Genomic DNA, 15,848 nt, shown 5'->3' with positions numbered 1-15,848 from the left:
TCGTACGGAAGGTCACAGTTCAAATCTCACTGGTGGGCGTGAGTTTTGTATCGTGATTTGACGTCGGAAACTATTCGACTCAGCTGTGAATGAGTACCTGAGTCAAATCAGGGTAATAATCTCGGCCGAGCGCAATTCTGACCACATTGCCTCCTACTGTGTACTGTAGTGTACCGTTATGGTCTTGAATGAAGTACTCGAACACAGTTCAAGGCCCTGATCCAATTGGATTGTTGCGCGAACGATTATTATTACATTAAGAATAGGTTTTGTCACATATATGTGATATGCTCCATCAACCGTCATATTATCTGAATTTAAGTATGTGCTTGGCAACACACGAACACGAACTCATTTGGTATGCTTTACGATAACACTTAGTACCAGAAGAGCTCGTGCGCTGGGTTCAATTGCTCTACCACGATCCAAAAAGTAAAGTTCGAAGTGTGGCGGGCGTATCAAAACCGCTTCGTGTCTCTGCTAGTGTTCATCACGGAAGTGCCCTCTCACCACTCCTCCTTGTTCTTGTTATGGACACCGTCACACAGGATATCCAACGTCCTGCTCCCTACTGCTTTATGCAGATGATGTTTTCCTAGCATCTGACAGCAAAAGTGATCTCGAGCAACTTGTCCAAAAATGGAATGATCGCCTCATGCAATACGGTCTCAGATTGAATTTAAACAAAACTGAATTTTTGATGACCGATCCCCATGAAACAGGGACAATCACTGGCAGCGGCAGTGATCTGCCCAGAACTGAGCGATTTATATATCTCGGGTCAACGGTATCAGCCAATGGAGAACTGCGTTATGAAATTGCTTCACACATTAACGCAACCTGAATGAAGTGGCGTTCCACAACTGGTGTTCTTTGTGATCGACATATCAACGAATGTCTCAAATCTAAAATTTACCACAATGTCGTCCGTCCTGTCTCTCTCTATGGTTCTGAGTGTTGGCCAACCTTAGAAGACAATGAACGGCGTCTTGGGGTAATGTAGACGAAGATGTTGCTCTGGACTAGTGGCGTGACACGTTTTGATCACATCCGAAATGAGGATATCCGCGATCGTTATGGGGTTGCACCGATCGTGGAAAAATTGCGAGAACGGCGTCTTCGATGGTATGGTTACGCAATTAGTGCTAACGAGAATTCAAGATTGGTCTGAACATCGAAGTCGATGGTAAACGACCAAAAGGTTGGCCGAAACAACAGTGGTTTGATACGCTGGATGAGGATTTGAAAGCTTCGAGATTGCACCAAGATCGATAGAGCCAAATGTTGAAACCGATCACGAGCCGACTCCGCTTGTGAACGGGACAAAGGCTGAAGAAAAAGAAGAAGAACGAAGAAATCGGGAACATGAATCATGTCAGCCAGGCAACCCTTCTTTAAGAGCAAAAGTTGCGTTTTTGAAAATGTACACGAAGCAAGGAGGAACATTTTAAAATTAATAAAAATTCAAAAATTAGTTCGAGGACTTAATCTAGAATAGAGTTGACATTTTTTGTCCTATTTTGGTCCGTTTGGTCCTGAAATTTTCGTAATTTTGTCTACTATCCGAAAAATACCGAAATTTGCGTGAAATTCGAACTTTGGTGCTCTATAACCAACAACTCTGCCAATTTTCGTTGGAGCTGAGCAGTCAGTACATGGTTTGGAAGAGAAGTTTTCGTCTTTGTGAAATGCTAATTTTCGAAATTGTACCTGGCATTCCCCCGGCAGGTCTTTTTAAATAAATTCGTACCCTAAATTTACTATATTAAAAAACTGAAAACTAATGAATTGCGATTTTTAGGGTAAGCCAGTGTAATGAAAACATTGAAAATTACCCTCATTTGGAATCCGTATTTGTCACCTTGTTCTCTTACTACATTTCATGATCCCTCCAAAAACGTCATCCACCCGAAGATTCACAATAACGCTCCTAATATGTTCATATAAATAAAATTTAATTTTGCTTCCAGCCAAGCTATCCGCAAAAAAGGTCAGCACATACTCGTGGTTGTACACTGGGGAACCATTTTTCACTTGCTTTCGCCATTGCAATAGATAACCAAAATAACCCAATTCCTTTTAAAACCACATGCTACCATTCAATTGGACTCTTAGCAATAAATATTTGTTTGTAGGATAAACATGAAATAGCGCACACAGAGTTCGGTAATTATATTATCGCATTCCTCTCATGTGGGCTACAAAAATTATACCAATATGTGCCTGAGGTTGCTCCCCATTCGATAAGTGAATTACATGTGCAGAACAGGAATAGTCATCTATGGTGAGATGAAATTAGATTGAGAAATTTAGAACCAATTATGATGTACTTCAGGTGACTGCATAGTTGGTTACTACCTAGCAATTGTGCTTAGTGATTCCTGGAGGAGAAAAGATTCGTTCAACTGGACAATGTGGGCAGCAGCTTTGGGGAATTAGAATCAGCTTTGGCTACATATTCCTATGTTAAACAAATAAAATAAGTCTGAATTGGGGATGAGGACAGGAATTGGGGACATTTAAGAGGACGATTGCTTATTGATTCATTGCTTTAATAAAAAATGTAAAAGAGTTAAAGCTATATATTTAACCTTGAATGCATAGAAAAGGGTGTAATGAAAGTTCCACAAGAAAGTTTCGTAGATGGTTTCTGAAATGCAAAGCGATTTGAGTGGAAATTTAAAAATCAGGAAGCTGGGAAAAATCTGCAAGATATATCAGCGTAGGTCAAATAAATCATCAGCGCTAAGTTTCTCCTAAGTCAATGTAGTTTCAATGCGATCCTGAGGATGTCTAAAATGTTCGAAGGAACACATCAAGGAGCAAGCTTCTTCGAGCAACTAATAAACTCCGAATTTTATTCGTTGGGTAATACTGTCCGAACCAGGGGTACTGCTTAGGGAAGGTATAATTTAATACACGGTTTTAAAAGCTTGTCCCAATTTGTGTTAGCCATTCTCTCGGTTAGTGTGAGTTTATTTCAACTTCAAAATGTGTAGTTCCTTCCTTTCTTCTTTATGGAATTTTAGAATGAAAAGTTTGAATCATCAATTTCGAAGTTTTTCCAATTGTTAAAGTATGTGTCAATTTCAGCCTGTTGTAGTTTCATTAGTAGATATAACATACTTTCAACTAACCATAAAGCAGAAACTAGCCTTTTACAAAAATTTATCATCACAACGGGGCTGGAAGACCCTCGAAAAAATAAGTTGGCCTTCTTCTTAGATGATGTATCTTCCGGGACATGCAACGAAGTGTGGATGGAAATGTCAATATCAACAGAGGAATACCAGAACGAAGTGAGAAAATTATCCAAATCCCCGATGAGTAGCAAAGGTAGCTATAAGAAAAAATAGTATGACGGTTAATTCACAATGGTGACGAAAGTTAAGATGCAACACACTTCGCCGATCCATTCAGTTCAGAACCACCAGTCCATCTGTAGAAATATGAAAATCCGAATCATCCCGTTTCATACAGCTCCTATCCTTTGCAACCTCTTGTTATGGGTTTGTTTGGCATAGGGCTATAGAGCTCCTTCATTTAACTTTTGTCATGGACCCATCAACTGGTTGACACCCATTGATCTTTACTGTATTGTGGAATGTCTTCGAAATTTAAAATTTGATTTATTTCTTTTTGGTCGCATTGAGTTATCGTTTAGAGTAGGTTAGCTTAATCGGCAGGAATGGCAATTCCAATTATTCAGAACTTTTTTTAAAAAAAAACGTTTTTTGGCTGATTAGCTTCAATGGCTGTTGGAGCAGCGTGATTGAAAATCTGCTCCGTCTACATTAAGTTCCGTGGCGGGTTCCGGCCAAGGGTATGAATTATATTCATCGAAACCGACTTGACTGGTTTGAGCTTAGGCCTACACTTTTTATTTTGAGAGAGGGTGGTCATAAGGCGATATGTACTTATTAACCACACTGATTTGAGGAGCAACTTACTCTTTCGGTAGACCCATCATACAATCGGCCGAAATCGCCTATTCAATAACCTTCCGATATACTAATTTTGCAGTTGCCGTTTAATTGTACTTTGAAAACATATCTACAAGATACTACATTTTTACTTGGGAATCTTTTACTTCTCTCTAGACAACAGCCAAAGCAAGTCATTGAGTTTTCGGTCCTTGCACGTAATTCGTCACGTCTTAATTCTATATTTTAACCTGGGGGATACTATTACGTTTGCCCGGATTGTTCCTTATAATTTCTTCTTCTGCCATACTATATTCTTTTTCCCTGCTTTGATTTGACTTTCCTCTTCAGTCTTCACCGCAGTACATTCAGCCCCTTCTTTCTGTGTATTTCAGCCTTATCTTCCTCTTCGTTTCTTATTGATCATGTCTGCACGATAAATATTGGTAGTTACTGGAAAGACGGATGAACTCTTCGGGAATGGTGCATGGATATTTGCACCCTACAAACAACTTGAAGGTGTAGTGCTAAAAGCTGCGACATAGAACGCGATCGTGGTAAAAATGGTTGTATACTTCTCTATTTTCGTAGTAAATACACTCAATATGGTGTCGGTATTGCCATCTCAAGGGATTTCACTGCTGCCAATAGCTCACTACTATATTAGCTGATCGGATAACACTTCCTCACCTCACACGCCCCACAGACACGTTGACCTCATTACGAGAAACATGCCTTCTGGCAACTTCTCGATAAGAAAGCCTGTGATGTGCCTGTTGATGATTATATCGTAATTGCAGGCGACCTTAATGGTTATTCCAGTGGAAAAGCAGACGTTGATCTCCATCTTGCGAATCAAATCGCTGATAAAACAGCACGAGGAGCACACTGGCCCACCATGTATTAAATGGGGACAATCTAATGTGAAGATCATTACAAATGCGGAAGAATCGTCGAATCAAATTAGAGACCTGATCCATAAGGCGGCCTGTGCAACCCTCAGGGTCGTCAAGCCAAGAAAGCAATCCATGAACCGGCTATGGAATGACGATGTTGAAATGAAAGTCCATGAAACGCCTCTAGATCAAGTTTTTCAACGACAAAACGCTAGTCAATTGGCAAATTTACAGGAGCGCCAACCAGGAAACAAAGAAAGCGATCGATGTTAACCGAGCGGTCCATTATAAAGGTCTTTACGATAAACTGGACACTCGGCATGGCGAGAGGAACGTACATTGCTTACCGACGAGACGCGACAAATATATGGCGAGCAGATTACAACCGAAGAATTTGCTCAGCCTCCACTTCTACGACAATTGCCGAATGCAATAAAACGAATGAAATCGGGAAAAGACACAGGACCTGCCCACATCGCATCTGAGCCCTGGAAAGCAAAAGGCTGGGACCCAACACTGTGGCTCTGTACCTCCTTCAATCGGGTTATTGGGGAAGGTAGAACACCATCTGATTGGCAACAAAGCACCGGAAAAGGACCTTCCAGAATGTTCAAAGTATCTACGATGCGGTTGCTATTCCATACTATGATGATGAGTGATGAGAGTGATGAGTCAAGAAGAGTTTGTCAAGAAGGGCGGAACTACTGACGAAATACACGCTGTGCGGTTACTCACTGAGAAACACCGTGAGGAGCACCGCCCTCTTTACATTGTATTTTTGGATCTAGAGAAGGAAATTGACCGCGTGCCGCGCGAACTCATGGCACAACCTAATGTTAGAAAAACTGGTGCGCTGCGTTAAACTGCTCTACCACAATCACACAAAGTAAAGCTCGAAGTATGGCAGGTACATCACAACAGTCAAAACGAAGATGTTACGATCAACTAGTGGCGTGATACCTGATCGGAGTCGATAGTAGGCGACCAAAGCGACAGAAGCAATGCTGGCTTGATGCGCTGAATGTGGATTTGAAAGCCTTGCGACCGAATCCAGATTATGTCTTTAATAGATTCGAATAGTGGAACCAATCACGATTAGCCGATCCCGCTTGTGAATCGGACAAAGGCTAAAGAAAAAGAGGAAGATGATATATGATGTGTGATGCCACTCCACGCAGCTGGTCTGACCCCCGTCCTATAGATAAATGAACAAATGAGAGAAACACGCTATCAGGGCTTAAGCAAACCAGCCCGAACTGCACAAACCCATGTCTTTACGCCGTATCTTGGTAAGACGGAGGAAATTTCAAGAGCCCTCCATAAAAAACACCTCGATATCGACGTTCTGCAAAAAACTTGATATTGTATTTCCAAAAACTACAACTTAGAACGTAAACGTGGTAAAAATGGCTATAAACTGTTCTGTTAAGAGTTTCCATGACAATATTAGGCAGTCATGATCTTGCATTTATCAATGCAAGATTTGTTAAACGTGTCACAAACGAGCAATCGCGACCACAACGATGGGTAACAGAGAGTCGAGTTCGAGACGCCGACCGATATGGACCACAATATGTTCCGTGTTTAAAAAAACGTGAAATAAACAATTCTTGTAAATCAGTTAAAGACTTTGCTTTCTGTCTCGGCCCCTTTGACAGATCAGAAGTGGGATATTCCTTTTCGGTTTCGGTGAATGCAAAATGCCGCGACAAAAATTCGCAATCGCAGATTTAACGTGCCCGGTATTACGGAAGTTGCTGCGCGACCGGGAGTTGAGATCGGCCGAGCGAAAACCGGATTTAGTGAAGCGGTTGATCGACAGTGAAGGTAGCGATGAAATGGAATTGTCCGACAACGAAATCGAGGACAATGACGATGACCTTCGACAGACGGTTTCCGCTTTGGTGGAAAATGTGGCGTCAATAATGGCGGCCATTAAAAATGGCCAAGTCGGTGTACCACCCGTACCACCTGTTCCACCCGTTCCGTCAGCTGTCCTACCCCAGGACGACGATGCTATTGCCGAAGCCCCTCATCAACGCACACCATTCAATATTACCGCACCGACTCATTCAACGGCTTTCGGCGATATCGAGCCGACACTACGACGGCGCAACGAGACGATGACGTCAATTCGTCAACCGACCGCGGAATACGTATTTCAACCACGAGATGTTATCGGAATTCTACCAACATTTGACCCGCTCGACGATGTGTCCCCATCAGCCGAACAATTCATCAACCGAATTGAAAAATTGGCTCAGGTATATCACTGGGAGGAATACCTCGTTCTGTTTGCCGCTCAGGCTAAGTTGAAAGGCCCGGCTAAACGATGGATTGACGGATTGCAAACGACGTTTGCAACGTGGGAAGAATTCTATAAAGCGTTAATTGCAGATTTCCCCAGTCGATTTACGACAGAAGATATGCGACAGCGGCTCGATAGCAGCCGTCGCGCACACAACGAAACAACCGAAGAATATTTTTTCCGCGTCTGCGCAATGGGACGACGGGCGAAGCTTGACGACGAAACGATCGTGTATTACATATGACGAGGGCTTTGTATGAAACCATTACAAACTGCCATAGCCACAATGCATTTCAACACGCCGAGCGAAATGCTAGTGGCCATACGACGATTTGTAGCGAACGATCCGGGAACGAACGATAGTTCCAATAGCGTTCGGGGTGAACGAACGAATATACTCCGATCGCCGCCGCTGCTGAATGCTGCAAATCAAAACTCGAGGCTATGTTACAATTGTTTCGAAAGAGGGCATTTGTTGTTGAACTGTCCGAAGCCGCAACGAAGACCACTATGCGTGAAATGCAATAGAACTGGCCATGCGCAGAATGACTGCCCGACAGCCGCGCGAACAGAAGCCAACCGCCGAGAGAACATAAATCGTATAGCACAACACACAGACAACAAATTGCTAACGAAGACAGTGGAAATAGGCGACGATGAATTTGAGTGTATTGTGGACTCAGCAAGTGGCTGTTCTTTGATCAGACAGTCTGAGGCTCAACGAATTGGACAGATTAAACAATTCGAGCCAGCACAACAACTTAAAGGGTTCGGTGGAGCTGTATACCTTTGCAATAAGAAAATAATTGCAACAATCAGAATTGACGACGTGATACTGGAGGGAGTTTTGTATATCGTGGACGACGAGCAGATGGATAAGCCGATACTCATTGGAACCGATATTCTACTGCAAGAAGGTAGGTGCTGCACAATTCGTGGTCGTGAATTTAAAATGAAATCGGAATTCGAGAACATACGAACCGGACCAATATCATCAATCAATAAAGAACAACTGTTTGAAGTATTGGAAAAATGGCATAAGTGTTTTTCTACTAATTTATCAACGATCGGTCGTTCAAATTCCACCGAAATGGAAATCCGTGTTACAACCAGCAAACCAGTCAGTCGACAGCCTTACAAGGTTCCGCTCCCGAAGCGATTGAAAGTGGAAGAAATGATCGACGAGCTACTGAAAGTTGAAATAATTCGACCGAGCGAGTCGGAATATTCATCTTCGGTCATACTGGTCGCGAAATCAGATGGTACAGACCGACTTTGTATCGATTATCGAGCATTAAACGCGATTACAGTGAAGGAACCATTCCCAGTTCCCAGTGTGGAAGAGCAAGTGGCACAATTGGCCGGAAATTCCTTCTTTACTACGCTGGATTTCATTTCAGGATATTACCAAATCCCGATTGCCGAATCATCGAAAAAGTATACGGCTTTCGCCACTCATATAGGCCAATATGAATTCAACGTAGCTCCATTTGGATTGACCAACGCTCCATTCAAATTCCAAAAGAAATCCGAAAAATCACATCGAGAATGAAACAACGAGTAGTATCTTATGTTGACGAAATCATCATATCGAGCAAAAATATCAAAGAAGGCTTGGAAGCGTTGGATGAGTTCTTAGGAATATTAGCGGAAATCGGTATGACATTAAATATAAAGAAATGTACATTTTTAGCGACCGAAGTATCCTTTTTGGGACATCGAATCACTAAGGAAGGTCTTCTACCCGGTGAAGTGAAAACCGATGCAATCCAGAAATTCCCAACACCTAATAATCGAACCGAGGTTCGACGGTTTTTTGGACTAACTAGTTTCTTTCGACGATTCGTTCAAGGATATGCTCAGATAGCTTTACCGTTAACTCGATTGCTGAAAACGAAGGATGCGGAACCATTTACATGGACATTTCTTGAACAGGAAGCATTCGATACCTTACGAAGAGCTCTTTATCATCCACCGATTTTAGAGATCTACGACGTCAAGCGACAGCACGAAGTCCACACGGACGCGAGTTCGAATGGAATTGCTGGAGTGTTACTTCAAGAGAGCGACAACGGGTTAAAACCTGTCATGTACTTCAGTCGGAAGTGCTCGGAGACCGAAGCGAAATATCACAGTCATGAGCTAGAGGTTCTAGCCATAGTCGACAGCCTGGAACGGTTCAGAATGTTTTTGATCGGAAAGAGGTTTCGTGTCATTACTGATTGTGCTGCTATAACATCTACGAAAAATAAAACGCCGTTACATCCTCACATTGCTAGATGGTGGCTACGTCTTCAGGAATTCGATTGTGAATACATCCATCGAAGTGCTGACCGCATGCGACATGTAGACGCTCTGAGCAGAGCACCCGTAGAGCCTCCAAACCCAACCAAGACAGTCGTCGACCTCGTCCTTAAGGTGGAACTCGATGAACACGATTTCTTGACGACCATCCAGCTGCAGGATATGAAGTTAGCAAATATTGTCAAAGTTCTTCAAGGAATGAGCTCTGAACAAGCGACACAGATTCGACGCGAATACGTTTACAAAAATAACCGTTTGTACCGCAAAGTTGACGATCAGTTGAGATTCGTTGTACCAACGGCAATGCGATGAATAGTGCGTACGTACCACGATGACATGGGACACTTTGCTGCGGAGAAAACTTTAGATCGATTGAGGAAAGATTTTTGGTTCCCGAAAATGAGAAAATATGTCAAATCATATATATCAGCATGCATGGAATGCGTGTACAATAAGACGGTGACAGGGAAGGCCGAAGGGCAGCTATACATCGACACTGTGAAACCTATTCCCTTCATGCGATTGCACCTGGATCATGTAGGACCACTGCCGAAGACGTCACGAGGAAATCAATATATCCTGGGAATCACCGATCCTTTTACTAAATTTACAGTCTTAAAAGCCGTCCGTAGCGTAAACACCCAGCCAGTAATACGAACGTTGAATGAATTGACTTCGTATTTTGGGCTACCAGCTATTGTCGTCACCGATCGAGGCACGGCTTTCACTTCTCACAACTTTGCCGAATACTGTAAATTAAACGGGATCCAACACATTCAAACAGCTGTTCGAACACCTCGAGCCAACGGCTCAATTGAAAGAATTAATCAAACGGTTTGCAAATGTCTTCGAGCCAGCTGTGTAAGCGATTCAGATTGAGACACAGCTACCCGCGACATCCAGTGGACTTTGAACAGCAATACAAATGCAACGACCAAGTATAGTCCGAACGATCTCATATTCGATTTTCGATTGCGGGACGTTGTTCATAACCGTCTCGTACAAGCCATCCACGATGAAGCGAACGATTCACAAGAAAGTATCGATATCCGACGGGAAAGGGCAACTAAAGCGATTGAAGCCGAGCAGGCAAAATGGAAGCAGCGATTCGATAGGCAGCGCAAGAAGCCTTCTCAATATCAGGAGGGTGATCTGGTCGTGATTACCAACGTTGCTTCTTCGACGGGGTTTTCTCGAAAGCTGGAGCCGCGATATCGAGGGCCGTATGTAATTTCGAAAGTCTTAAGGTTCGACCGATACGTCGTTGGAGATATCGAAGGTCTCCAACGTCGACAAAGGCGCTTTAATTCGGTGTTCCACGCCGAACATCTTAAATCGTGGTGCACAGCTGCACCTTTCCTCGACAACGATACCGATGGGAGCGACAACGAAGAAGACCCGGGGAACGTGCCCGGCCAGGAGTCCGATTTGTCAGGAGTGGCCGAACTGTCACAAACGAGCAATCGCGACCACAACGATGGGTAGCAGAGAGTCGAGTTCGAGACGCCGACCGATATGGACCACAATATGTTCCGTGTTTAAAAAAACGTGAAATAAACAATTCTTGTAAATCAGTTAAAGACTTTGCTTTCTGTCTCGGCCCCTTTGACAAACGGTTGTATTGTATTTATCGTTATTATTGTGGTACCTAATATTACATAATCGAGTGGCTGTTGATTGCAGGTGATCGAGATACGCATAATTTATGTTCCTTTACCCACCTTTGGAGGTAATTCGTTTTTTGGGATTTACTTTTAAGCTTAACACTTTGGAACTTTGGAAATGTATATCAATAAACGCCAGAAATTGCTAGTTGGGGCCTCCCTTGTTTTCTGCAATGACTGCTCGAACAAGATATAGAACATTGTGCCCAAATTCTTAACAAGAATATGTTAAACCAATGAATCCCAATTTGCAACAGGAGTGTTTATACTATCTAGTCCCAGAAGACATTCCCTTCCGGTATCGTGAAGTTCTTCCAGATTATTACCCGAACGAATGTTGCTGGAGTAGCTTGATTTAGAATGCTAACCAATGCTGGCACTTGAAGTCTGGTAGCCGTACCAGTCTTACAGCATTTGCCTGACCGCCTCGTAATTCTTTTCCGCCACAACTTCTCAGACTCTCCTGTTAAAATTTTGGACTTTAAATTGACATCATAATACGACCTTGAACGACCGCCATTGTGTGTTGTATTCAGCCGAACCATTAGCGTTTCCAATGGTGGTCTTTGGCCTCGGATGTCCTTCAAATTGGTTGTTTTGTTATTTTCATACGGCGCCCTAGGTTCTGGCTTTATGGCCATTTCTCGATTTGTTTTCTCACTGGGTTCCGCTGGTCGTTCGTCCACCGGCTATTACTTTATTTACAAGTTAGCAAAGTATTTACTAAGCAACTGCTTAATTTTGTTCTAGTTGTCCTCAGCAAAATAAGCATGCAAGTGTTGTAAGTTGCGAATTTCCGAGTCTGTATCTACCAATACGATTGGAACGACGTTCTTCCGGAAGTTTACAATCACTTGCTGGGTCGCCGTTTATCTTTAGAATGGTGGCATTCAAACTGCGTACTACAAAGTTGACGTTTTCAGAACATCAAATTTTACTTTACTTTACGTGTTCTGCTATTTCGAAAATATGATAGAAAGAAACATCCTCCTTCCTTAAGAGCATGTCACTGCTGTGTGTTTTTCTCGATATTGACATCCCCTGCAATCGGCATATCAACGAACTTTAAAATCTAGAAAGCTTCCGCATGGTCCTGAGTGCTGGTCGGACACCAAAAATATTGCATGCCACCTTGCGGTAGCGGTGATGATAATATTGAATCCAATGAGTGGCATAACAGCTGACATCACTGGTATAGTAGCTCCAGTGCAGGTTCATAGCATGGTGACGCAACAGGGAGCCAGGGTTGTGCAAAAGTCACTCAATATAGCACTTGAATATGTAACCAGTAGACTCTTTGTTGATACCAAAGAGTTTTTACTATTTGAGATCGTTCAGAAAGATTTGCACGGATTTTTCTTCGTGTAAAGCAACTTTAGTAGTCGATGATATGACAGCAAAGGAAGTTATATATGTCATGTGACATATGGTGATTCACAGGTTTGATTAACATTGTTCTCGCGCTCGCGCCCTCTTCAACGATGGAGCTCCAGTGGGTGTACTTAAACAACCTCTTCCCTCATGAGTAAGCGGATACTAAGTAGAAAGTTCAGTTAATGTTAGATATTCTGCTTTCTTTTTTGCAACTTACCAGCTTTCCTTTCTCTTCTCAGCAAAGCAGTCGACATCCCAAAATCACAAAACGCTGAGAGTCAACCTGCATACCTTGGGTTTTCTCTTACTACAAATATGTATGTAAGTGTTTACAGTTTCTTATGTCGCTCTGGTGCTGAATTGATTGACGAAAGTACGCAGAATGAAAATGCTCACAGAGTAGATAATACAATTATGATTTCCCCTAGATATTTAGAAGCTGTAATTAATATCGGGTTGTATTCGTGATGTGCCATTAATTACTGTAAAAGTCTTATATAAGTTAATTTATTCTTACTGACAAAAAAAGATGTGATTAGTTAACTTTTATACATAAAATTGTAATTCTTGTATGAATTTTCATAGTAATTTAGGAATTGTGTTACTAAACCTATTTGGAAAGTAAAAACTGCACATTTTACTCATGTTTCGTGCCTGTTGCCCGACTATTTAGGTTACAGGAGTGCGATAAACTAGCATTCCGAAACCACAACGGGGTAACTTCTAATAGAAATAGTCACTCTAGAGCCACATACTACGCTTTCTTCGGCGCCCACTACCCAAATAAACCCACAAAGCCACATAAGAAAATTATGTAATGCATTGCTCCTTATTTTCTCACACATGCTCCGTTATTACTGAAAAGAAAACAAAAAGTTGCAATTATACTTGATAACCAGAAAGTAAATTGGCGGAAACCATCAGAAGCTGAAGGCAGAACTTAACAAATTTCTCTTTTTATCTTTGCTTTCAAAGTCCTTTAACGGAACGACATTAAGCGGGAAAGTTTTCCAACCCCCAAGCTGATACGCACACCCCTCCGCCTCCTACTTGTTCCGGTGGTTTCTGGCTTTCGCCCAGTTTATTACGTTGTAAGTCAATGTTAATGTTTTCTCCCATACATGCTACTGTGCATGTTTGTCACTTTGCTGTTAGGGGATACGAAAGAGAGCATGCATAGATATCATCGACTGGAGGAGGAGGCCATTATCACCCTTAACGGGTAGATTTCCCTTACAGTTCTGAGTAGCAGTTTTGCTTGCTTGCTTTCAGAACTCCTGTAAGCAAAACGCCGTAATTCCACACTTTCTTGAAGTATCCATGATTTTCCATTGTTCTAACGGTCTCTCCTATAGATTACGCTCCAAAATTAGCTCTCTTTTTTCTTCCCTTTGATCTCGTGCTGTCACAAACATAAGAAGTTCTAGATGAAGACGACAACGATGACTGAAGAAACCAAAAAATGTAAGGAAAATTCTGCTTTCCCGAAATTTGCTTACCAATGTTTTCCATGCTAATTATAGACGCTAAATTGGCGTTAGACTAAATGGAGCCTATTATGTACGCCGGAAATTTTCAACTTTGCGGAGATAATTTGTTTGAGTTGACGTTCTCCGTGGAAGCTTCATGGAACTTCGGGGGTGGCAAAAAGCGAATGAGACAAAAGCTAGTGGATGGGAGCTCAACAGCTAAGAGCGACAGGGACACGAGTAATTAATGCCTGCAAGTTAATTATCTTCTAATGAATATGAACGTGCATAAAATGGTTTGTATCAAATCGGAGCGAGGGTCACGTAATTATTGTGATTTTTATTGCATTAGTAGCCTGGGCGATGAAAATGGAGTTGGCTAACGGGAGAAGATTAATTATTGGTAAGTAGCAGGAGCAAAGTGTAATATGTTCTCTTAGTTTATTGGGCTTCTCTAGGTAGAAATCTATGGGGCTATCAGTCAGAGATTTATTATACTTTTGGTGGATTTCGAAGCACTCTTGTCTTTATGAGAATTAATTGTACTCAGTGGCGTTTTAGTTTTTAAAGTTTATTATACTTTGAACTATTATCCGACAATTTTATCCTTAAAAACGAAGTAGAAGGCTTACATTTAGTTTTTACTATTCAAGTACATATTATTTGCACTTGTTTGTAACTTATATTTATTTGTTTAATCAAAATTACGAACTGCAAATCATTCGGCACCGTACGAGCGATTAAATTAAATCAGATTGACCACTATGCGACTAGCAGAAGATATGTATGTGATTTATCATTTGGATGTACCTAACAAGAGAGGCGCCGATGTCGGCTATGAAAGTGATTCTCATCTAATGGTCGCTTGTGCGATACATCCTCCGCTCCTTCCAGGGTTGGGGAGATGCGACAGCTTATATCATGCAGCTTTTACTCGGCAGTGCATGATCTATATTGTTGACCAGACGACAGATGGCCTTAATAATCGCCTTGACAATATTGCTGAATACTAAGTCATTAAAAAATGCTCTTTTCCTGGGCAATGCTCAGATCGGCGACCACGTTTCGAATGGACGTCACAAGATCTGGCTGGCAGGGGAATCATGCAAACCGATCGATGAACGGAAGGGATTGAAAGCTCTATTGATTGCGGCGAGCGATAACGGGTGGTGGAACTTCCATACTATGTAAAATCCTGGGAAGTTCAGCATAGCGTTAGGGTAGGGGAGTCGGGGACTGCGTCTGTACTTCCTGCTTTATTCAAATTTTGAAATGCAATTATCCCAATATCAGCATCGTGTAGAGACTGTTCTGTGCTAATGTTCTTTCTGTGTTGTTGCATAGAATAAGCACAGCAGAATGATCACGCAGGCTCCAAGCTTTCGTCAGCACATTTCAACAAATTGTCTTTGGAGTACGTTGGCCTGTTATCATTTCGAATGCCGGCGTACAGGCGTGGTTGAAGGGAAGGTAGAAGTTGATGAGTTGTTCGCATCAGAAAGACATGAAGCGGAACAGTGAAGGAGAAGTGAAATCTTTTCGGGAAGTGCTGGACGCAGCTGAACGACCTTTCATTATGCCGTGAGTTTTTTAGATGGAGCGATGTCGTAGCTCAGCACATCAGGCAGCTTTTACAAATATCGAATTGGTGGACCTCGGCACAAAACGAGGATGCCAGAAGTGCCTTACTAAGGCAGATACCCGTTGCGCCGTTGATGATATCAGAAGAAAACTAGTAATAAACGCTGAAGGCTTTCCTTTACCTGAGATTAATCATGAACTGAAGAAAAACCCTCTCTGTTCATAATTCAGATGTAAATTACGGCTTACGGTAATTAATTTTCAATAATCTTACCATCTCGAACAAAAGTTTGGTTTAAAATTTGGGCCAAAGCTGTTTTCACTTTTGC

Source organism: Hermetia illucens, chromosome 3 (assembly GCF_905115235.1).
Source record: "Hermetia illucens chromosome 3, iHerIll2.2.curated.20191125, whole genome shotgun sequence".
NCBI lineage: Eukaryota > Metazoa > Arthropoda > Insecta > Diptera > Stratiomyidae > Hermetia > Hermetia illucens.
This window is presented reverse-complemented; position numbering follows the sequence as displayed.